General features: G+C 49.1%; 1 protein-coding gene across 1 annotated transcript in view; it reads right to left on the bottom strand.

The window, feature by feature from the left end:
• The window catches only part of LOC144822715 (ADP-ribosylhydrolase ARH1-like), a 538,572-nt gene that overhangs the window by 211,146 nt on the left and 304,873 nt on the right, over positions 1 to 22,553 (bottom strand). The gene's annotated exons all lie outside the window — the stretch shown is intronic.

The following is a 22,553-nucleotide window of genomic DNA, read 5'->3' as shown; positions in this document are numbered from 1 at the left end:
ATGATAAGGAATATTTCCGATATCTCCAGGTCCGTCACGCCCTGGAATCGGTTTTCCCAGCCGGCTTTACGATCCCGGAGTATTCTCCCCTGGAGGACAGAGTGCTAGACGGATACGTTCCTGACAGCACTATCTCTCTTATCTATAAAAAACTCATCAATGATCGTTCGGACCTTCTTATTCAGCTTCGATGTGCTTGGACTGGCGATGGGCTGGAGTTGGACGATGAAGACTGGCAGACTGCGACATCCTCTCCTAAAGAGGTCGCGATTCCGGCGCGTCTCCGACTGGTACAGCTGAAGATTCTGCACCGAGTCTATGTCACGGGTCCACGATTGATGCATATGGGTTATTCTGCGGATAGGCTGTGTAGGCGTGGCTGTGGTATGCTTGCTACCTTCCTCCACATCATATGGGACTGTCCGGAGGTAGTGATTTTTTGGACTCAAGTGCATGCAGTGATGGATGAGGTGACGGGCGTTGAGTTATTGCCTGAGGCCAGACGCTGTTTGTTGAACATCTGGGAGCCGAATTACTGCATTGTTGCTCAGACTCAATGGGTCACGCTGGGCAACATGGTTGCGAAAAGGGACATCGCTCAAATGTGGGGATCTCAGAGGGCACCATCAGTTCTCACCTGGGAAGAAAACATGGACTGGTGCATGTTTAGAGAAAAAATTGTATATGTTTCCCGTGGTAGGCCCAAGAAATTGGGTAGGATATGGGGTCAATGGAATTCATACCGAGGAGAGATATGCGCTCCCCCACTTATTGAAGCTCCCGACACTCCTCAATCTCCTTGACTGTACGTTTCGGTTTCCCAAGTTCACACAATGCACGATATGTTTCTTGCTCTCTGTCCCCCCCCCTTCTCCCAGGATCTCTCCTTTTTCATAACACCGCTCATTGTTCGCCTTTTCCCATGCCGTATGAGACAGTTATTACATTGCAAGGTACCGCCTCGACTCTTTCTATGGTTAAGTTTTTGTTGTTTATTTTGTATAAAATGTGAAACCTTTTAAATATCCTCTTATTGCCACGAACTTTGGATAATATCATGCTTCTTTGCTGCCGGGCCTTCGGTTATCGGCTGATGAGCTGTGTCTTATTGTGCTACTGTTATTGCATATGCTTGGCCGGCCCCAGCGGTTGTAGGCCTGTAACTGTATTCCTTTTCTTACTAATAAAGGTTTTAAAAAAAAAAAAGAAAACAAAGAAAAATGGAATGCCTTTAAAAGAGAAAAATGAAAAGTTTTCTTTTGATGTTCTAAGAGTAGGTGGTGGTCTGCTGGACCACAGCCTGCTCTTAATAAATGATAGCGTCCACATTCACAAAGTGGAAGGGGTCCCTTGAGGATCCCTTCCCGTTTACGAATGGGTTACTACCTCCTTCATGGAGTCGATAAAGTGCGATTGTTTTGAAACTGCATTCCAGTCGCAAAACATTCATACATGCCCCTGCGACTTGCTATTAAGAAGAGGCGTTCTTTGCATGCCTCTTCCTAGTGGCAACTCTTAAACCCTATTTTGCAAGTCGGTGAAAGGTTGCGGACTTGCAAAATAGGGATAGTATATGCCAGAAGCCTTTTAAGCAGTCTCAAACTTCCCGAATATCCATTTTCGACCGATAAAAATGGTCGTACATCTGGCACTCAGATGTATGAAGATTAAGAAGAGCAGTGTCCTAATTGCGATTTTCTGTGAATCGCAATCAGTAAATCGATATTCCTAATGTATGAAACTCTTTTGAGTTTCATTAGTGACTCCTGATGGGTGGCAACTAGACCTACCTAATGCATATTAATGAGGTAGGTAGCAATTTACGACCCACTAGGATTTGCTGCCATCACAGGCATGGTGGACTTCTGGTGTCTGCAGACCACTATGTCTGCGATTGCTTTTAAGTAAAGCAGTTTTTTAAAATTTTTAAATGCAGTTAATTTTCCTTAAAGGAAAACAGGATGTATTTAGAAAGAAAATAATGAAACGTTTAAGTTTAATTTTTTAAGAATAGACAGTGGTTTGTGGAACCCCTGCCTGTTCTTAAAATACATTTTTCAACATTCTCAATCATGGAGTGGTGCCAAAGGGAAGCCTTCCCGTTTGCGAAATGGGTTACTACCACTTTTAAACTAGTGGTAAATTATTGGTTAAGAGCCCATCACCATTTTTCAGGTGGGCATCATTACTCGCTCCACCATGGAGGTGTTGGGGCCCGAAGGAAGTGGGGTATGACCATAAGTGGTCATGGGGTGTGCAACTGGGGTAAGAGGCAGAGTAAGACCCTTTAAATGAGGGCAGGTAGAGTTTCTCTCTTGAGGCCACACGGGTCCCAAGCTTGCAAGGGTTCCCTGCAAGGTTTCCAAGAAGTAGCCAAAGCAGTAGGGGTCCCACTGGCCGCAGAGAAAACAGAGGCCCCAGCTCTAGGCTGACATTTCTAGGCATTGATATTGATTCAGAAGGAGGAGTATGCAGACACCCACCGACTAAAATTGAGGAATTTCAAACAACCTTGTTGGATTGCCTTGGTTCTACTAAGGTGACCCTCCATCAGCTAGAGAGGTTAATGGGGCAGCTTAACTTTGCACTCAGGATCATACCCATGGGGAGGGCCTTCTCCAGGAACATCACCAGGTCCATGTATCTACTCCATCTAAGCTCAGACTTCTGTATGAGTCTGCCCCTGGGGAGATTCTTAATCTCCTTAACTCCTCTCTAAATCTTGGACAGTTTGCCCCATAATTGGAAGCATGCTCTTGGGCTCCCTTTGCTGAAGAAGACTGGTTTGGAGCCCCTCTGCTGGTCAAATACAGGCCGATATCTCTTCTTTCCAACTTTTCCAAAGTATTGGAAAGACACATTAATTCTCAACTCTCTGCACATGTGACAGGGCATAAGCTATTTCATCCATCACAGGCTGGCTTTCGTCCTGGTCATAGTACTGACCATTTAGTAGTAGTGAAGTTAGGATTCCTAACTTTACTCCTAGTAAACTGGGATAAAATCCTAAACTTACTAATTTTGGTATTCACAGAAGCCATTTAGTAGTAGTAAGGTTAGGACTCCTAACTTTACTACTACTAAACTGGGATAAAATCCTAAACTTGCTACTTTTGGTATTCACAGAAGGCATTTAGCAGTAGTAGATTTAGGAGTCCTAACTTTACTACTACTAAATGCCTCCCGTGAATACCACAAGTAGTAAGTTTAGGATTTTATCCCAGTTTAGTAGTGGTAAAGTTAGGAGCCCTAACATTACTACTACTAAATGCCTTCTGTGAAAACCAAAAGTAGTAAGTTTAGGATTTTATCTCAGATTAGTTCTGTGAATCGGCCTCATAGTGTTTCGTGGAGGACATCAGACAGTGGTTGGTAAGTTAATTTCGCTACTTGCAAGGCTTTTTTGAGGGTGCCTATAAATCGTTCAACCACACCATTAACCTGATGCCAGGAAGGAGTAATCTTTAGAGGTCTGAACGCCAGCTTTCTTGCAAGGTCCACACACTCCTTTCCCAAAATGAGGGGACCATTGTCAGACTAAAGGATAGCTTAGATGCCGAAGGATGAAAATAGTTTGTTTATAATAAGGAAAGTCACATCAGACAAAGTGCTGAGCACTGTCATGACTTCCGGAAATCAAGAGCACTTGTGAATGACTAGTAGCAAATATTGACCCGTTAGTATTGGCTCGAAGAAATCAACAACCCCTCCTTCCAAATCTTGCTTGGTATCAGTGACATTTAAAGTGGGTCAGTAGAGCTGTCTTTACTCAAAACTTGGCATACTTGACACAATCCATATTTTTTTACACAAAGTAGTCTAGCTGAGGGAAACAGGAAACAATCAGAACAGCGAGGGCAGAGCCATCCCTGTTTCAACAGCGCAAGCGTTACCATGCTTGCCTTAACCACGCGAATGTCTTAATCAGGCATATGCGTGGTTAAGGCAGTGTGCGGTCTAGCTGCTGCTGGACGGATCTATGAAGGATTGGTAGAGGAAGCAGTGAGATGATTGGGGCTGGGGACGGGTTTTGAGGGCTAGGTGGTAGTTTTTAAGGGTTGGGGTAGTTTTCAGGGCTGGGGTGTCGGGGTTGTTTTCAGGGCTGGTGGGGTCGGGGTATTTTTTAGGGCTTAGGGGAGGGTAGAGTTGTTTTTAGGGCTTGGGCAGATAGTTAGTTTTCAGGAGTGAAGGGTAGTTTTAGCTCTCAGTGTAGGGTCTTGGGCCGTTTTAGGGCTCAGGGTGGGGGGCAGGGATCAGGATACTTTTTAGGGCTTGGGGGGCAGGGTAGTTTTTAGGGCTCAGAGCAGGTCGGGTAGATTTTAGACTTTAGGGGAGAGGGATAGTTTTCAGGGCTGGGGCAGGGAAGTCTTTGGGCTCGGTGAGGGGCGTTGGTTTTCAAGAGGGAGAGGGTAGTTTTAGGTCTCAAAGCAGGGGTTGGGGGGTAAGACTTACCTGATAAGTCTTAACCACGAATGTCTATGCCATACATGCCTTAACAACGCATATTTTGTTGTAAAGGCATGCGTGGTAAAGGCTTATGCATGGTTAAGACTCTCATGGTTAAGACCTCATGGAACCGACATGCGTGGTAAACGTAGGCGTTGTTCATTCACACAGACCTTTTGTCTGAGGAGCCTCTTGCTGGCTCCTTATCCTGTATGTGCTTCATGGGCGAGTTCAACAACTTGATCCTGGAGCATCCGAGGTATGACCAGGCTGCTTCCACAAAGGACGAACCTCTTTGGATGACAGGCTAGCTCTTCTTTGACATTCATTGCTGCCTTAAGGTCTTTATTCAATCTGTGGGGATGTCTTTTGTGATTCTCTTCTAGTCATCTCTGAGACACAGTACGAGTCTTTACGCACACAGAGTCGGATCCTGTTGAAAGGCTTTTATTATCTCTTGTTTTTGCATTGCACATGGGTGAGTCTGTCAGACCACATATCTGAGGTACTCCTCTGCAATGGATAACATTTTTATTGACATTTGTTTGGGAACATCAGAAATGAAACTTGCAGGGTTCTTGTATTTTCTGGTTCAGTCGATTATTTCAAACTTTTAGCTTTGAAGGTACAGTCCCCACCTCGGTATGCAAGGAGGCATCTTGGTTTTTGCTTTGCCAAATAATTCAACTAGAGCTTGGTGATCTGTCACAACCGTGAAGTATTTTTGATATAGAATGAGTTGAAAATGTTCACAAGCCCACAAAATTTCACAAGATTTCTTTTTGGTCTGAGTATGCCAATTCGAGTTCAGTTCAGTGCCTCAGAGTCATTTGCTCTCTGTGGCAGTATGGTTCAAAGCCTTAAATCAGCAGCCCATTCAGTGAGACTAGCGCTGCTATAGTATGCAAGGTTGGCAGCTGCTGAAAGTTTGTCTCTTATATCTTGGAATGCCAACTTGCTTTGCAGACACCACTTGAAAATAGACCCATTTTCCATAAGTGAGCGCAAGGGTGTACTTATGGAGGTGATATTTGGTATGTATCTTGAACACCTAGTGAGTCCCAGAAATAATCGGAGTGCAGACATATTATCCAGTAGTGGTGTTGTGGGCAGGGCAGTGAGTTTGCTTAGGTCTGGATTCATGCCTTCTGGTGAGAAAATGTGTCCAAAAAATTAAGAGAACTCCTACTGAAGGTGGATTTTTTTGTTGAGTGTTAGGTTAGCATTTTGTAGTGCCTGACAAACTTTCATGATGGCTGTGTCATGTTCCTCTATGGTCTTTCTGTGCACCAGTATGTCCTCACTGTAATTTATACAGTTCAGAATCTTTTGAATTACTTGTCATATTTCTTCCTGAAAAATCTTCGCTGCAGAAGAAACACTAACATTGAGTCTAATATGTAGGTAAAGGTCACAGTGTGTTGCAAAATGTCTTCTGTTTTGAGTTTCTTCTGCCAGTTCTAGTTGATAGTATCCTTTGTTTAGGTAAAGGATGGAGAAATCATGTGCACCATTGAGTTGGTCTATCATATCTTGTATTCTGGGGGCGAAAAGCCTTCCCCTTTGGATTGCTTAGTTGAACTGGCATATGTCAACACACAATCTAATGCCAATACCGACCTTTTTCTTTGGAACAGGGACTGTGGCTAAGACCTAGGATGTGGGACCTTGTGATGGTTCAAGAATGTCAAGCGCCATTACATATTCAGTTCATCTTCATCTTGTTTTTGAAAGCTTAAAGGCATGCCCCTAGAGTGCTCGGCAATGAGTCTTTTTTAAATTATTTTTATTGTTGCATCAGGCGAACATGGGTGCAGGAGACAAAAACAATTCGGGGGAGCGTCAACATTCCGCTCTTCCCGATATTCTGCAACTTTTCAATGTCAGGTACATAGCTTTCATCGTGACGAACTTGTTTTCATTTTCACCCCAAACTCCCTCCCCCCCCTTAACTCCTGATAAAGTCAGCAACTGAGAAGCCTCTATCAAAAGCCCCTCTTCCCGCCCTCCCACTCCCCTCCCTTTTCTGCAGCATACCCCCATTTTCCGCCACCCCCCTCGACCCCCGAGCCTCTCGCATCCTCTAAGTCTTGACACAGTATATAGGTAATTCAACGACCCAAACCCTCCAGAAACAACTATGTTGGATTCAGTGACAAACGTGCCTCCCCGGCTGTCTCCCCTGCCACCCGCTCATTCTCCCCGGACAGTCCTACTCCAGTCCATGGTAGCGCCTCCACTTAGTCCATATTTTTCGAAATTTCCGAGGGCACCCTCTAGCTTTGTAGGTCACTCTTTCCGCCGCCATATACATATCTAAGCCTCTCCTCCATTCATCCAGGTTGGGTTTCCCAGGCGCCCCCCACATTCGTGCTATGTCTCTCTTTGCTACTACCAAAGCCAGCAGCAGGAAAATGAGCAGGTATCGTGTGATGTCTACTTCCGTCGACATGCCCAAAAGCGCCAGTTTGGGATCCCTAGGAATCTCCACCTCCAATATCATACTCAGTTCCCTGAATACCTCACCCCAATATTCCTGTATCACTACGCAGCCCCAGATGATGTGGAAGAAATCGCCTGTCTGACGCTGGCATCGTATGCAAGAGGTGTCGGTCACCCTCCCCATCCGGGCAAGCCTCACTCTATCGAAGTAGGCCCTGTGAAGGATCTTAAACTGTATGAGGCGAAGCCTCGATTTTATGGCCACTTCCCTCGGGTGCATGAGTGCTAGTTCCCAATCCAGGTCCTCCATCGTGCCCACATCTGCCTCCCACCTCTCCCTGAGTGTCCGCAAGTCTCCCAACATATTATTTGTCAGTGTTTTGTATGTCATAGATATTGCCCCCCTCTGTATCTGCTCCTGTAGTAATCGGCCCTCAAGTGGTGCAAACTGGGGTATGTCTGTGAGCGATATGTGCTGAGCTCCCCATGCATGTCTCAACTGCAAGTATTTATAGTATTGGGTGTTCTGGAGGCCAAAGTCCTGCTGTAGCGCCCGGAAAGTTTTAAGTTCCCCCTTTGCTATGACATCTCCCACCGTGGAGATGCCAATGTCATCCCACCTGTGGAATCCCTTCAGTTTATGTAGCTCTGTCAGCCATCTACACGACCATAGGGGTGTCTGTCGGGTGAGCCGTTCATGCCAGCCCATTCTGATTGTCGCTCTGCGCCACGCCGTCAGGGTGATCTTCGTCGCTGGTAGGAGCTGGCGGCCCCCTTTCCCACCATACAAGAAGTGTAATACCGTCTTGTTGCCCCATTTGGATCTCTCTAAAGCATAAGTGGGATGGTCAGCCGGGGCGTGTAACCAAGCATTGATCGGGGCAAGGTGTTCTGCCCAGTAATAGGCCTCCAGATTAGGCAGCGAGATACCCCCATTGTATTGGTGGCGCTGCAGGGTCGTGAGTGCCACCCGGGACTGCTTCCCCAGCCACAAGAAAGAGCGAAGGTCAGCATGGATTGTCCGCAGTGTCGCTTCTGGTAAGGGATAGTACTCATTTTGCAGGGCATATAAAAACTTTGGTAACAGGATCATTTTATACAGGGCGGCTCTGCCTAACATGGTGAGCGGTAGCGGTCTCCATCTATCCATCTCCGCCTTCGCTGCCACCACTACCCTATTTACGTTGTCTGCGTATGAGCGCCGCCTATCCCTGGTGATAAACACCCCCAAATACCGGAAGCCGTCCGTAGTGTGAATGAGCAACTCAGGCAGGCACTCCCCCCGCGGCTCACCTTGCGGGTCGTAGAGAATCGACTTATGCCAATTTATAGTGTGTCCGGCCACTGCCCCAAATTCGCCCAGTTCCTTGAAGAGGGCCGGGATCGTCCTAGCCGGGTCCGTCACATATAGCAGCACGTCATCGGCGTACAGGGAGATCTTCTCCTGGTCTGCTGCCGAGGCCCCCCAGTGAAAGCCAGTCACCTCCTGATTGAGCCGGATACGGATCGCCAGGATCTCAATCGTAAGGGTAAAGAGGAGTGGGGACAGCGGGCACCCCTGACGTGTCCCCCGCTCTATCGCGAATTCTCTCGACATTCGCCCATTAATCCGCACTCTCGCCCTCGGGTTCGAGTAAAGAAGACTCACCCACTGTCGGAACTTGGGTCCAAACCCAAAACGCTCAAGCGTTCCCATCAGGAAGGGCCAGTGGACCGCATCGAATGCCTTCTCCGCGTCCAATGAGAGAAACCAGTGTGGCTCCCTTTTGTCACAGACTTCCTGGAGCCAGTTATGGGTGCGCCGCAGGTTAAGTTTAGTGGCCCTGTCCGGCAGGAACCCGGACTGGTCCGGGTGCACTAGGTCCGCTATGACCTGTCGGAGTCGTCGTGCCAAGATGGTGGCGAGGATTTTATTCTCACTGTTCAGAAGGGAAATAGGGCGATATGAAGAACAGTCCTCCCTGGGCTTGCCCTCCTTATGGATCGGGATTATGGTGGCCAGGGCCAGGTCCGGCGGGAGACCTCCGGAGTCAAACGCCCCCACATAAAGTGATTTCAAATGACGTGCCAGGAGGTCCCCCGTCCGTTTGAAAAACTCCGCCGGGAAGCCGTTAGGTCCCGGGGTTTTCCCAGGTTTCAGGACTGCCACTGCCTCCGTAATTTCTTCCAGGGATAGGTCGGCGTCCAGAGCCTCGCTATTTTCGGGGGTCAACTGCGGCACTTCCATACTACCCAGGAACGACCTTACCACCTCGCAATCTCCGAGGTCCCTAGCCTTGTAGAATTCTTCAAAATAGTTCGCAAAGGCCTCCGCTATCGCGACATCTGTTGATGCTCGTGCCGAACCCGGGAGCCTAATCCAATCAACCCATCTGGCCGCTTGCTCCCGCCTGCTCAGCCATGCCATGAGTTTCCCGGATTTGTCGCCTACATCATACAGGCGATGAAGGGTGGCCAGCGCCTGCGTGCGCGCTTCGTCCGTGAGCAGTTCCCTGTATAGCCGTTGAGTGTCTAGCAGAATCCTTAGATGTCCCTCCCCCTTCGTCCTGTGGTATTCAGCTTCTTGAGTCAAGATGTTGGCCTCCTCCTGCGCTATTTCCTCAGTGCGTTTCCTTCTGGCCTCCCCCACCCTGGAGCTGAAGCGGTCTCTCAACACGGTTTTCAAGGCTTCCCATAGCGTAACTCCCGATTTCACCGACCCCTCGTTTTCCGCCACAAAGACTTTGATATCCGCTCTAATTCCCCCTAGAATTCCAGGAGTCTGGAGATCCCACGGCGACATACGCCACTGTGCCTTTCCACTCCCCCTACCACGTCCTATATGTACAAACAGCGGGGAATGGTCCGAGACACCCCTCGCCCTATATTCTGCCAAGTCCCCCGTCGAGAGTTCCTGCCTCGTAGTGAATATATAGTCCAATCTAGAAAAAACCTTGTGGGCCCCTGAGTAAAAGGAGTAGGCTGCCTGCACAGGATGGAGCCACCGCCACACATCAGTGAGACCAATCGCGTCCATTCTACGGGCCAAAGCGGTCACTGCCGTCACTGCGTGAGAGTCCCCCGATCTATCACTGGTCGTGCACATCACATCGTTGAAGTCCCCTCCCATAATCTGTGTCGTGTCAGCAGTGGCTAGCAGTATGTTCGTGATCTCCTGCATCGTCCGGTTTTGTAATTTGGGTGGAGCATATACTGACAGCAGCGTGTACCTGCGCCTCCTCCATGTCCCCTGTACCCCTGCGAACGTGCCCTGCTGGTCCAGCCAAGTGTGTGTCACCGTGAATGGCGTTGTTTTCCTTATGAGTATTGCTGTGCCCCGTGAGCCCGTCGTGTATCCCGCGTGTGCTAAGACTGTGTACTGCCCACGTGCTAGAAAAGCACAATGGTTCCCCCTCAAATGTGTTTCCTGGAGGAATATGATGTCTGGTGCTATGCGTTTAATATAGGCATTGACCAAGCCCCTCTTAATTTTGGAACCCAGGCCGTTTACATTCCAGGTTAGCGCCTTTACCCCAGCGCCCTCCCGGCTAGGTTCAGCTAGTGTACCTGCCATTGCACTTCACAGTGACCACCGAGTGCCCGATCCCGGGTCCAGGGCAGTAGCAAGGGTAAGCTCTGCTGCTTCACTGACACCACCCCCCTACCCCCCCAACTCCCCAACTCCCCAACGTGAGGAAACAACAGTACCAACATGCCCCCCCCTCCCCCACCCCACCACCCTCCCCTTCTAGCTGCGCCCCAACATGGGACCAAACCATCCATGGGAGTAGGTCATTCGCCCTCCCGCACATCCCTCCCCAGATTAAACTGTGTTCAGTTCAGACACCCAAAAAAGAAACTGTAGGGGGTGTGTCAACTTGCGTGCTCCTTGACGCCGAGCTGCTATCACATCCGAGCTGCATGTTCCTGCCTTCAAGAATGAGAGTCCTGAGTATCTACGATCGGGTCTTGACCCGAGGAGCCTTGTTCTAACTGTCGGATCTCCTTAGCCAAGGGGTGTAGCGATTCGCCCAAGAGGTCCATATCCTCCTCGCCGGATGAGGGGCCTTCCGATCCCTCCACGTCATCCCCCTCGGAGCGTACCCCTCGCCTCAGACTGCTGAACCTTGATCCCGCCACTGGGTCTTTGCCTGGGGATTCCGATCTGCCTCCCCTGTTGTTGGCCGATCCTCGGGTCCTATATGGCATCGCCGCGCTCGTGTGTTGGGTCCTCCGTAACCTCCGTCGTTGCGGCTTCGGCCGCTCCCAGCTCGATCTGTCCCTCACCTCTCTGTCCATTGCGTCCCGACTGGCCGCCTCCCTACTGTTCAAGATAGGGCGCTCCTCCAACCACTGCCAAGCGTCTTCCGGGTGGGCAAAAAAGATAGACTTGTCCTTATATATCACTTTCAGCTTGGCGGGGAAGAGGAGCATGTATTTAAGATTCAGGGACCTCAGTTTCGCCTTCACCGCGTCAAAGGAGCGGCGTTGTTTCGAAACCTCCTGGCTGTAGTCCGGGAAGATCATTATTGTAGTGTTCTCAAGGCGGATCTCTCCCAGGGCCCTGGCCTCCCTCAGAATAAGGTCCCGGTCGGCAAAGTTCAAGAAGCGCGCTATAACTGGCCTGGGTCTCGCGCCCTCAGGTGGCTTGGCCAGAAGCGCCCTATGTGCTCTTTCAATAATAAAGCATGTAGAAAATGGCGCCTCGGGGAAAGTAGCTTTCAGCCAGGTCAGGAGGAAGGCGGCCATGTCCTTTTTCTCAATCCCCTCCCTAAAACCTACAAAGCGGAGGTTATTGCGCCTGGACCTGTTCTCAGCATCGTCCACCTTCCATTGGAGGTGACGGTGCGCAACCTGTAGCTCTGCCATGTCTTTCTTGAGCGTAGTGATCGCCTCCCCGTCTTCCTTCACTTTGTCTTCCACTGCCGTTACTCTTTCGGTCAGGTTCCGGAAGTCCTGGCGCAGGAGCGTCACCTCGGCTCCAACCTCGCCAATCTTGGTCTCTAGGGCAGACCGCGATGCCTGGATGTCCGTTCTGGACGCTTGGATGGCCTCCAGTAGCATGGCCGTGTCGGTGTGGGGGCCTGGATGGTCTGCCATGGACCGTGGCGCTGCGAAATTGTCCATAGGTCCCTGGCGCGGGGGTTTGGGTGCCGGGTTATTCTTCCCCATCTCCTCACCGCACAGCCGCCCAGGAGAATATGCCGGGATCCCTGCTTCCGTATGAGAGCGGCGCCCGTGGAAATGGGATGGTGCTCCGGCGAGGGTCGTCCCCCTCACTCCCTCCGCTCACCGTAGGTGTCTGGTCCACCGCCCTCAGTGGTGCGTCGCAGCAGGAGCCGGGTGTCTTCTCCCGTCGCTCTATCTCCCGCCGCCGGCCATCTTGGTGCAGGTCACCGATCACCGCACGTATATCTCCAACTGCCCACCGCAGGCTCTCGGCCTCCTCTGAATGTGTGTAGGTCTCCGGATTCACCTGGCGGAGGGCGTCGGCTGTGGACCCGCCGGTCGCGGCTCTAGTTAACCCGCGGTCCCTCTTCCCTCGCGGCCGCCATCATGGCCGCCGTCCCCTCGCCGCCAACTTCCTCAGACGCGATCCACCGGCTCCGGAGGGCCGAGACCTCTCAGGCAACTCGCTCCCGTTCTCAGAGTATGAGAGGTATGCTCCGGCAGCGCTGCAAGGTCGGTTTTGACGGATTACAGGCGGAATACGCGGCAGCTTGGCCGGAGTTCCGGTGTGGCACGTCTAGTCAGCCATACTGCCCGCCTGAATGTCACGTGGTTTGTGAGGGTCCCGGGGCCCCGCCGGTCTCCCCTACAGTGGCTGGAGTGTCATCACAGGCGAAACGGCGCCTGCCGTGCCTCTGCACGTACCTTGCTGCTCCACAGGGGTCAAAACCACGGTGCGACTCAACTGGTCCCCACCGTCATGCAGGCCGTGTCTCAACGTAGTGGGCGGGGCCAGTCCTCCGTTCCCCGGGTGTTCCCGCCGTCGGTGGAAGGGTGGCTCACAACGCGGCCCCCAGACTGCTGCAGCGCCCCACTGGGTCCACCACCGGAGTCAATCTCCTTATGCCAGGAAGTCGGGGGACCGAATCGTGGCTCTCAGCGCCGCCGGCGATCCCTCACCACTCCGGGCGCCATCTTGGTGTAGGTCTCTCCGTGGTGGCTGCTCTCCGCCGGGGCTGGGAGGCAGATGCAAGCGCCGGTCCGGGGTGTGCAGGCTCACAGCATTTCCACCGACCTTCCGCAGGTCCGAGCAGTGGGGCCAAGATCCAGCCTGTACTTCGGTCGGCTCGCTCAGTCGCCGGCGGCCGCCATATTGGTGTAGTCGGGCGCACGAGCGGATGATTTCGGAGTGATTTTTCCGTGCTGAGCGCCGATATATTACTCGTTTCTCGCCCTCCGCTGGTGCAGGACACCATCAGGTTCCCAGCCGTCGTTTCGGGGATGATACAGTTTCGGGATTTTGTCGGATCTTGAGGCAGCTCGGCAGGAGCTCCGCTGTGGCACGTCCTAACCGCCCATGCTGTTGGCCACGCCCCCTCGGCAATGAGTCTTATGCCACTGAACAGTGCTGGAAATAGTGCATCAATGTGTTTATGTTCATTTACCAGCACACAGTGTGCAACATGGCATAAAACTACCATGACGAGTCCTAATTTGATCACCACACACAAGCTCAGCAGACATCCTTATCCTGCAGCAGCCTACAACGCATATCTCAGTCTAATAGTAAATGTCTGAGGCACTGGCTGAAAACACATAGGCATTGGAGGGGTTTGTGTGGTCCATTAGCTTATATGCGTAAATCTTCTGTATTGAGGGCAGGTTGGTGTGCTAATGTTGCAAAACCAGTCTCCTTCATTTCGCTGATGGTGTCTCGATTTGATTTTTATTTGATTTTTTATTTATAAAGCGCGCGATTGCCCATGGGCGTCTTGGTGCTAAGTAGACATTGGAGACCAGCTAGCTGCAGAAATGTTTACAAGCCTGCAATGATCAGACGGGTTTTTATCTCCTTTCTAAATGAGATTAGCGAAGAGATGTTTTTGATTGTCGTTGGGAGCATGTTCCATGTCCTAGCTGCGTGTAGCAGAAAACTCCTCCCTCCCCACCGGACCTGTTTAAATCTAGGCACCTGAATCAATTTTTGATGACTGGATGTCAAGGTCCTGGTTGGTTCATACCATTTCAGATGATCTTTCAGGAACTGACAACCCATTCCTTGGAGGGCTTTATATGTCAGACACAAGGATTTGAATTTTATTCTTTTTCCATTTGGGAGCCAGTGGAGAGCTCTCAGTCTATGCCCTATTGGTTCATACTTGGGAATGTTCAACACCAGCCTAGCTGCTGCATTTTGTAAACGTTGTAATGTTGCCAGCTGACCTGGATCCCAGCATATAGCGCGTTTCCGAAGTCCAGCCTAGACAGGGCCAGTGCAGTGACCACTGTTTTGCATGACTCCTGGGGAATGAACGGTAAAAGTTTCCTGATCATTTTCAGAATGTACCAGACGGAAGAGGCTAATTTATTAGTCTGTGCCTCATATGTCAGTTTAGTGTCCAGGAGTATCCCTAGGGTTCTAACCTTATTACCTGGGGATGGAGAGGTGTGGCTCACTGGTTAGAGGCGGCAGACCTGTAAGGAGAGAACGGCCCGGGACCAGGGTTCAATTCCCAACGCGGCAGGGTTGTGGGCCAGGGTCAACGGACTTGATAATTCTCGCCTCGGTGCCTACTCTAACCAGGGAACACACTTGGTAACTCTGGGCATTAAGCTTGCCTCATCTCTACAACGGCCCCCCACAGACGCCGGGGATGCCTGGTTTCACCTTGGAGATACACAGAAGGGACCATCTCACAGGGAAAGCCAGGACGGGTTGCCCAGCGGTCTACAGCGCCAGGACACTCGGGTAGAGTAACAGTGCGCTTTACAAGTATCCCACATTTACATTTACATGGACGCCAGGCTATCAGGCCACCATTCCTGGGACCAGGTTTGCATGTCTGTCTCCAGCAGCATGATTTCGCTTTTGTCCCCCTTTAATTTCAGGCAATTACCCTGCATCCATTGGAAAATTTGTTCCATGCATTTCTTAAATCTGTCGGAAGTCTCTTTGACATTGTTAGTAATTGACACCACGATGTGTGTGTCGTCTGCATAAGAGACTGGGAGAAAGCCACAGTTCCTTATTATTGCCGCCAATGGGGCTACTTAAAGGTTAAATAGAGTGGGACTTAGCGACGACCCCTGAGGTACACCGCATGGAGAGCTGAAAGATTTGGATTTTGCCTCTCCCCGCTCCACCGTGAAAGTCCTGTTGGACAGGTAGGAGGCTATCAGAGTTTGCACCGACTCATGCACCCCTGTGTCTACAAGGAACAGAATGGTGGTCCCACCCACTTCTAGATGTCTGTGATAAGTTCCTTCATGTCCTTCTCAGACTCAGTGGGTTTGATGCTTCGATGAAGAAAACTTTTGCCTTTTGATGTCTCTCATACTACAACACTGATTTGACTGATAATGTTGAAGGTCTTTTACGGGTAGCTACTCCTCTGGCACATTGTTGAGAGTGAAGGCTGCACTTTGATTTCTCCTTCGCAGGGGCTTTCTCCTCAAAACTCTGGAGCACCTGAGTTTCTGCTTTCTTCCCACTCTCACTTCTGAAGACTGACTGAAAGTGACCTGTCTTCTCATAGTGGTGGCACGTACTCTGAATGTGGTGAGCAGGAATCACATCAGAATCAGGTGAGCGTGATGGGATTTTTAGATGAGCCCGAGTTTTCAGTCTTGCATGTCAACTCTTTGACCACTTTCTTTAACTTATCGCATTTCATCACTTCTACCTGATATTAGGCATATGTGAGATTCTTGCCATTGATAGACAATCTTCTAACTTTCATGTGTTTTGTAGTAATTTCTGTTAGAACTTCACTAACTCGCAACAAGCAATGATTTTTATCTTAGCGCTTCATCACTATTGCAGTTACCAAGGGCAAGTTCCGCTGGCTTTGAGCTTGCGATTACCTAATGGTGAATTTTTACGATTCGCTATTTGGTAATTGAAAACAGCTATGTATAAATGTGTGTTTCACACATTTAGTGATCACAAGTGGGTCACAAATAGACCTACCTCATTAATATTCATGATGTGGGTCTCGGTTTGCGACCCCTTGGGAATCACAAAAATCTCAGTGATGATGGTCTGCTGAGGTCAGGAGGCAACCATGTCTGTGAGTGCTTTTAAATTAAGCATTTTTTTAATTAAATGCACCCTGTTTTCCTTAAAGGAAAATGGAATGTGTTTTAAAATGAAAATGTTACTGTTTTCTTTTAATTTTTTAAGAGTAGGCACCGCCTGCTCTTAAAAAAGGTTTTCCACAACATTCACAAAGGGGCAGGGGTCCCTTGGGGAATCCTTACCATTTGTGAATGGGTTATCATCAACTCGGACTTGGTGGTAAAAAGTGAATGTTTTGTGACTATATTTTGGTTGCAAAACATTTCCACACACTACAAGTCGCTATTAGTAAGGGTCGCCCTAAACACACCTCTTCTGAATACCAAATCGCAAACCGAATTTGCGATTCGGAAATAGGTTACCGATTCGCAAATTGGGCCTTTGAACATAAAAAAATGCTGTATGAGGTCGCAAATGCCCCGATTCTGTGAATTGGACCGTTAGCAATCTCAAAAAAGCGACGTGCATCTGGTCCCAAAGTCGCAGTGCTGCAGATGTTCTTTTAACATTGTTGGAAAAGCGTCAGTCATTTCTCCTTGCCTTTGCATCTTCCAATAAAATCTTATAGTCAGCATTTCGTTCCGGAGGAATTAGTTCATCAGTTGTTATTTTAGACAACTGTATGATAGATTATAAAAACCCTCAAATTGATATGTTATGTTTGGCTGGTCCAACGCAGAGCTTGAGGAGGCACATTAGTCTCTTTTCAATGTCAATCCCCAGGGGTATATATCAAAGTATTTTATCCATCACCATCATCTGGGGCCTAAGTTATTCATATCAAGCAGACTGAAGGGTTAAGTTACCCCCAAGGAAAAGATGTTCAGAGGATGCGGGTATGACTACCGTGGGTGACTTCCTAGTCGATGTCAGGTTAATGTGTGCAGCAGGTATTGAGAGAGGGCGATAACCGCATCATGTTTTAGCGCGAGGTGAGGTGCTGAGAAAAGTGAGCAGGCTTTACCTTTTATGTGCAGTTCACAATGTCGTCAGCGTGTAATTTTCTCAACTTGGTAATTGAGTAAAACACCACGAGTTACTGAAAGAAGAGCTGATGCTCAACTTCATTGGTTTCTTCCCTGATTGCAGCTCAATTGCTATTTAAAAGAAATGAGGACACTTGCAGGAGTCTGCGCTTGATCTAGTGTGCAGAGCGTGCTTGCAATCTCCTCCCTGTGTGGCACCCCTGATTACGTCACTGCACCGTGGTGGGATCTGGCATCAAAGCTCAACACCTTCATCTGCTTGTAGTCGCTGTACTCCACCACAGCTTTTTAGGTTTTGCCTGGCGAAAGCTACGCTCTGCGCAGCTTTTTTGCGCAGGCGAAAACCTAATGAGTATAGTAGGGGAGACAGGAACGGCCCCCGTCTTCCATTGGCTAGCTCCATAAATGGAGGCTAGCCATTGGAAGACGGGCCTGTCTGTCAATGCCGGACCAGATTCGGGGGCGTTCCCAAGAATTTTTGGCTTTGGCTACGTCACGCTACGTCAGCCAAAAGCCGGGAACGCCCCCGAATCTGGTCCGGCATTGCCGGCACCCGCCTTCCTTCCTGCTCGGGCCACGCTTTGAACGGGTGCGCAACGTTTTGCTGTGTCCCTGAGGCTGAGCTGCCCCTTTAACTGTGAAGCGGTTAAGCGGCGAAGAAACAAATTCACTCTCACCCCCCCTCCCCCCGCCCTCCCGTAAATGTGGTGGCCGTTTTTATAATACAATGTTAATTTTAGGCGGGTACATAACAGACTTGCATGAAGTGGGGTGCATGACAAGAGGGGTATTAAGACGACTTAATCGCAAAGGGTGCATACGGTAAGGGACGTTTACCCGCATAGGGCCCGCCTACCCGCATCAAATCAAAGGGTCAATGTCAGCATCCAGGGCTGCTTCCCCTCCCCCCCCCCGCGGTGAGTATGCTGGGGCAGGGCGGCGTCTGACGAGGGGACGGGCTATGCGGCGCAGCATTGACCATGGTGGGTGAAGTCAGTGCGATCGCTCGCAGTCACGGTATTACACATCACGCGCTCAGAGCACTGCTCCATTCACCGCTCTGCATGCCCGACAAGAAGCGCATCGTGCACTATTATGTAGGCCGGGGCCCTGCGGAAATGGATGGAGGGGAGATGTGATAACCTTCCGGCGTATACGCAGGATACAAGATAGAATAGATGAACAAGGGCCATTTTAACAACTCCCTTGGACCCTCGTAAAAGTAATTGATTTACATTTAAGGCACTCGCACACACAAGCCGAATTTGAAGTACAAATCCAGCGGAGGTTTCAAATACATTACTACATCCCGAGCTAAATAGGGACAGGCTGCACAGCAAAGGTGTGAGGCTAGGCAACGCCGCTATGCTGCCTTCCCGTTGTTTTTTCACTCCCTAGCGCCTCGAGGATCTCCGCAGGACGGCCTCCCTGATTCTCTTTCGTTTCAGGGCAGTAAATGTGTCCCCTGCCGCAGCCATGCAGCTGTTGCACACCCAGGCTGCTTTACGGTTCAGTGCAAATGAGATGGGGTTGTCACTATCTAATGAGCCTGCCATCATATTTCTCCGGTGCCCCATAGCCCTGGGCCGGAGTTGGAATTAGTCGTGCCCAAACCAACACTCCAACACCCCCCCCTCCCCCCCCCCCACAGCGAGCACTGGCGCCCTGGGCGGCGCTGGTCCTGGAGTGATGGGACGATCGATGACTAAGAAGTCACAGTGAGGCTAGTAACGTCAGTGAGAGCTGCCGTCCTATCGTGGTTCGATTTAATGTGAGTAACTCAGTTTAGTGTTGCTACTTTACTCAGTGTTTAAGGCATGTTGCCTCACTCCAGTCGTTTGTTCAGGCTCAAATACATAATTAATAAGGTGGCTTGTGTTTTTTCAGAGCTTCGTAACGCACGTCTCGTTTACGAGCTATGCAAATAACAGGTATTACGATTATCCAATGTAGGCCCTCGGTACACGTTGTGTGGTGTGGAATTCCTGTATGGAATTACGATCGCACATTGTATGTGGGCCTGTGTTTCTGCATCCAGATTTTCCAGATGTGGGAACAATGGACACGATGTTATGTATCAGGGATTCCAGATGGTAAAATTGCTTTAGGAATGCCGTTGTGAGCTCCACTTGACCCCCAGCCAAGGCGCCGGGGGAGAGTATGTAACACTAGTCCTGCCAGCCAATGTTCACTTCTGTCGCCACACTCGCCCCACATGGGACAACTTGCCGATGTTTACGCCTGGTGTGAGCCGGTGGGAAACATCTACTTTGTCTGAGTCGAACCCCCTTGTGTCAGAATCGGGAATTCTGCAGGAATCCTGTACATTGATAGTGGCCAGTATGGGAAATTCCGGTTGCATCTCCGCAGAGAACTCTTCTCGTTATCAGGACATTGGTGATATTTATGTTGCCGACCTCGGAAAGATGAAAGGATGAGTTGATCATGTCAAGATTAAAGCTAATGATCTGCAGAGGACAGCTGATGTCAGCCGTAGTTGTTTAACTCATTGTGCGATCTTGTTGTCAGTAAATATAATGATAAATGACAAAATACTTTTGCAGTGAGGAACTATTTCTGTTCGAAAACTTAAGTCTAGCAGCATCAGCATGAACACACAAGTAGATAAATAAAGTAGAACCTTGCTGGATCTGTAAAATAGATTTGTTGAGAGGAGCAGGCGGCATGCCCATCCCTGATGACACAGCACACTGTTTTCAGATGTCTCCGATTAGCTCCACGTGAATGATAAAAATGTACTGTGTTCCCGGAAATGTGATTTGAAGCCACAAGTGTGTCTTATCCTGTGCACAGATAAAAATAAATAAATTGACGCACTAGTCATGCAGTTTGCTCAACTGAAAGCCTTCACCTCTCCTGCTTTTCCCAACATTGCTAAAGGGGCAGAGGGAAGAATAAGAACCTAAAACATGCTTCCGTTCAGAAAGAGTGAACCACATAGGTTTAGATTACAAAGTACACCAAACAGTGACGTCTCATAGACTGACATTTTAAATACAATTACAGTTTCGAAGTGATTACACTGTGGAAACTGTAACGTGTTTTGAGTTGGGTTCTGTTTCTAAAAAATGGAGCTTACAGCATGCTACCTTCCACATAATCACCTGGAACTATTCTTTTAGACATGTCCCTTTGCAGCACGACCTCACTCCTTCTCCAAAGTGTTCCCATGCTGCATGTGCTCTATTCACCCGTTTCTGGCCGCTGCAAGAGTATCGCATTTCGACAGCAGTTTCAACATTTTTGTTTCCCTTATTTTATTTTTGACAGTTTCCTATTTTAAGAGTTCTTCTTTTGCTTTTCAAAAGTATTGCTATGGAATTACTTTTTCAGTGGATTTATCCCTTTTTTTTAACTCTTCTGCCATCTCTTTCCTTGCATTCTGTCCCAGAACTTTTGTGAAAAACTTAAGGGAACATGTGAGACATGTCTTAGGGCCTCATTTAGAATATGTCAGGCGGTCTGTTGTCTGTCAGGGTGGAGAAGATATTTACATCTGCCCACCATACTTGGAGAACTTCCCAGGCCTTTTCCAGATCTTCGGGCATTTAAAGACACAACAATTAGCTAAGCGGCTCAGGCAGCTACTCGCGCAGGTGCAAAGGAGTCTTGTCTTGTATATTAGTTTGCTCCTAAGCTGTGAATCACTCCCTCCACGCTGCTCTTTTCACCCAAAGTGTCTCCATGACTGCAGCAGGCAGGGGTGAAGGGACTCCAGGCGGAGCCGGTGACTGTGCGGAACATATGGTATGTATTGGAGGTACTAGCGGGAGAGCTGAGGAGGGGGAGAGGGCAGGACTTTTGTTTTCCCTTTCTTGTAATGGTATGTGATAAAAAACCATGTTTGCCGCTGTATGGGTTTTTATTAAAATGCTAATTAAAATAATGTTTAAAAAAAAGTATGGGTGACTAAAAGGAGAAAGGATCCTTAAGAGTGGATGCTGGTATGACACTTTATTTTGTCTTTTGCAGTCACCTTTGCCCTGATATCTTTAGCTTTGACCAGAAGGGTCCAATCTTGTGCCACTAAATAGAAACAGCTCTTTACCCAAAGGAAAACCGAGGTGAGGCATATCAAACGATTACAATGCAATAACTGCCTAACTGGGCTGGCACTTTCATGATGCGGCGTTCAGTTGCTGTTTTGTCATTAGAGTATCATTTCAGCTTTGTCCCGTTCCCGCCCCCCCTCCCGCTGTCCGTGTGCCCGTTAACCCGCCGCTGTCCTTGTGCCCCCTCCTGCCCCCCTCCCGCTGTCCGTAGTAAGAGTTCATGCAGCAATGTTTGCTGAAGGCCAAGTAGTTCTATTGTCTACCATAAGTGTTCAGTGATTTCTATATAGATGAATTACGAATTACAGAAATGACGAGTGTAAGAATCTGATGGGGTTTTTTTCTGCGGGCCTCTCTGAGTTTTTTAAATCTTGATACTTTTTTTGTTAAACTGGCAAATGGAAAACTGCTAAACAGCTCACGCTGCATGTACGCTGACCCCTCAAACACAGTAACATTGGTTAATGCTGATTGACTTCCGGACTATTTAATAAGGCTGCATGAATGTGGTGGAGGAGAATGTACCAGTAGCATAAAGGTCAGCTGTTGTTTGTGGGCTGCAGTTTAGCTTTACGCCACCCATTTGGGTGACTTTAAAAGCAAAGCGTGCTCAGGACTGCAATTGGAACCCTGAATGGCTGCGGTGTCAGCCTATTCTTCAAAAGCGGTATGTTCCCAAAAGGCCAATTTCTGACATCACTGAAACTGGTTGGTGTCAACAGAATACTGAACACAATCAGCAGGGTGTGATCTTTATTTATAGAGTGTGATGAGCCATGATTACGAGGTCTGATGGGACATATATTTCCTTCCTTTGTTCTATTGTGCTCAGTGCATCCAAAAGCACTGTTGCAAGAGCAAGCACGCATACCTCCCTAGGACCATGGTGATAGCTTTTGCCACAAAACCTATTAGGGCACAGTTCTGCAGTTAGATCTGAGGAATGAGCCACTACAGCATGTTTTCCTTCTGCACAAAGTTGAATTATGTATGCCATCAATAAACTGCACAGACCAAAGTAAACCATTTTGACCTGGAAAGACCTGCTTTCAACATTTGCTGAGAATCCCCTACGTAGTGCACTGAAGCCCACAAGGTTGTGGTGCTTCATGTGTAAAAAGCATAACATGCCATATTTTGACATTGGCCTGCCCTACATAGGTTGGAGTAGTTTGTTTTGTAAAAGGCCCACTTCTTAATAGAATTGTTCTGTGGAAGAGACACAAGGGGGCGCTGTGCTTGCTTCCCTGCCCCATGGCTGTGCTTGCTTCCCTGCCCCCTGGCTGTGCTTTCTTCCCTGCCCCCTCGCTGTGCTTGCTTCCCTGCCCCCTCGCTGTGCTTGCTTCCCTGCCCCCTCGCTGTGCTTGCTTCCCTGCCCCC

Source organism: Lissotriton helveticus, chromosome 3_1, assembly GCF_964261635.1.
Source record: "Lissotriton helveticus chromosome 3_1, aLisHel1.1, whole genome shotgun sequence".
Taxonomy (NCBI): Eukaryota; Metazoa; Chordata; class Amphibia; order Caudata; family Salamandridae; genus Lissotriton; species Lissotriton helveticus.
Note: the sequence above shows the minus strand (reverse complement) of the source record. Positions and strands in the feature narration are given on the sequence as shown.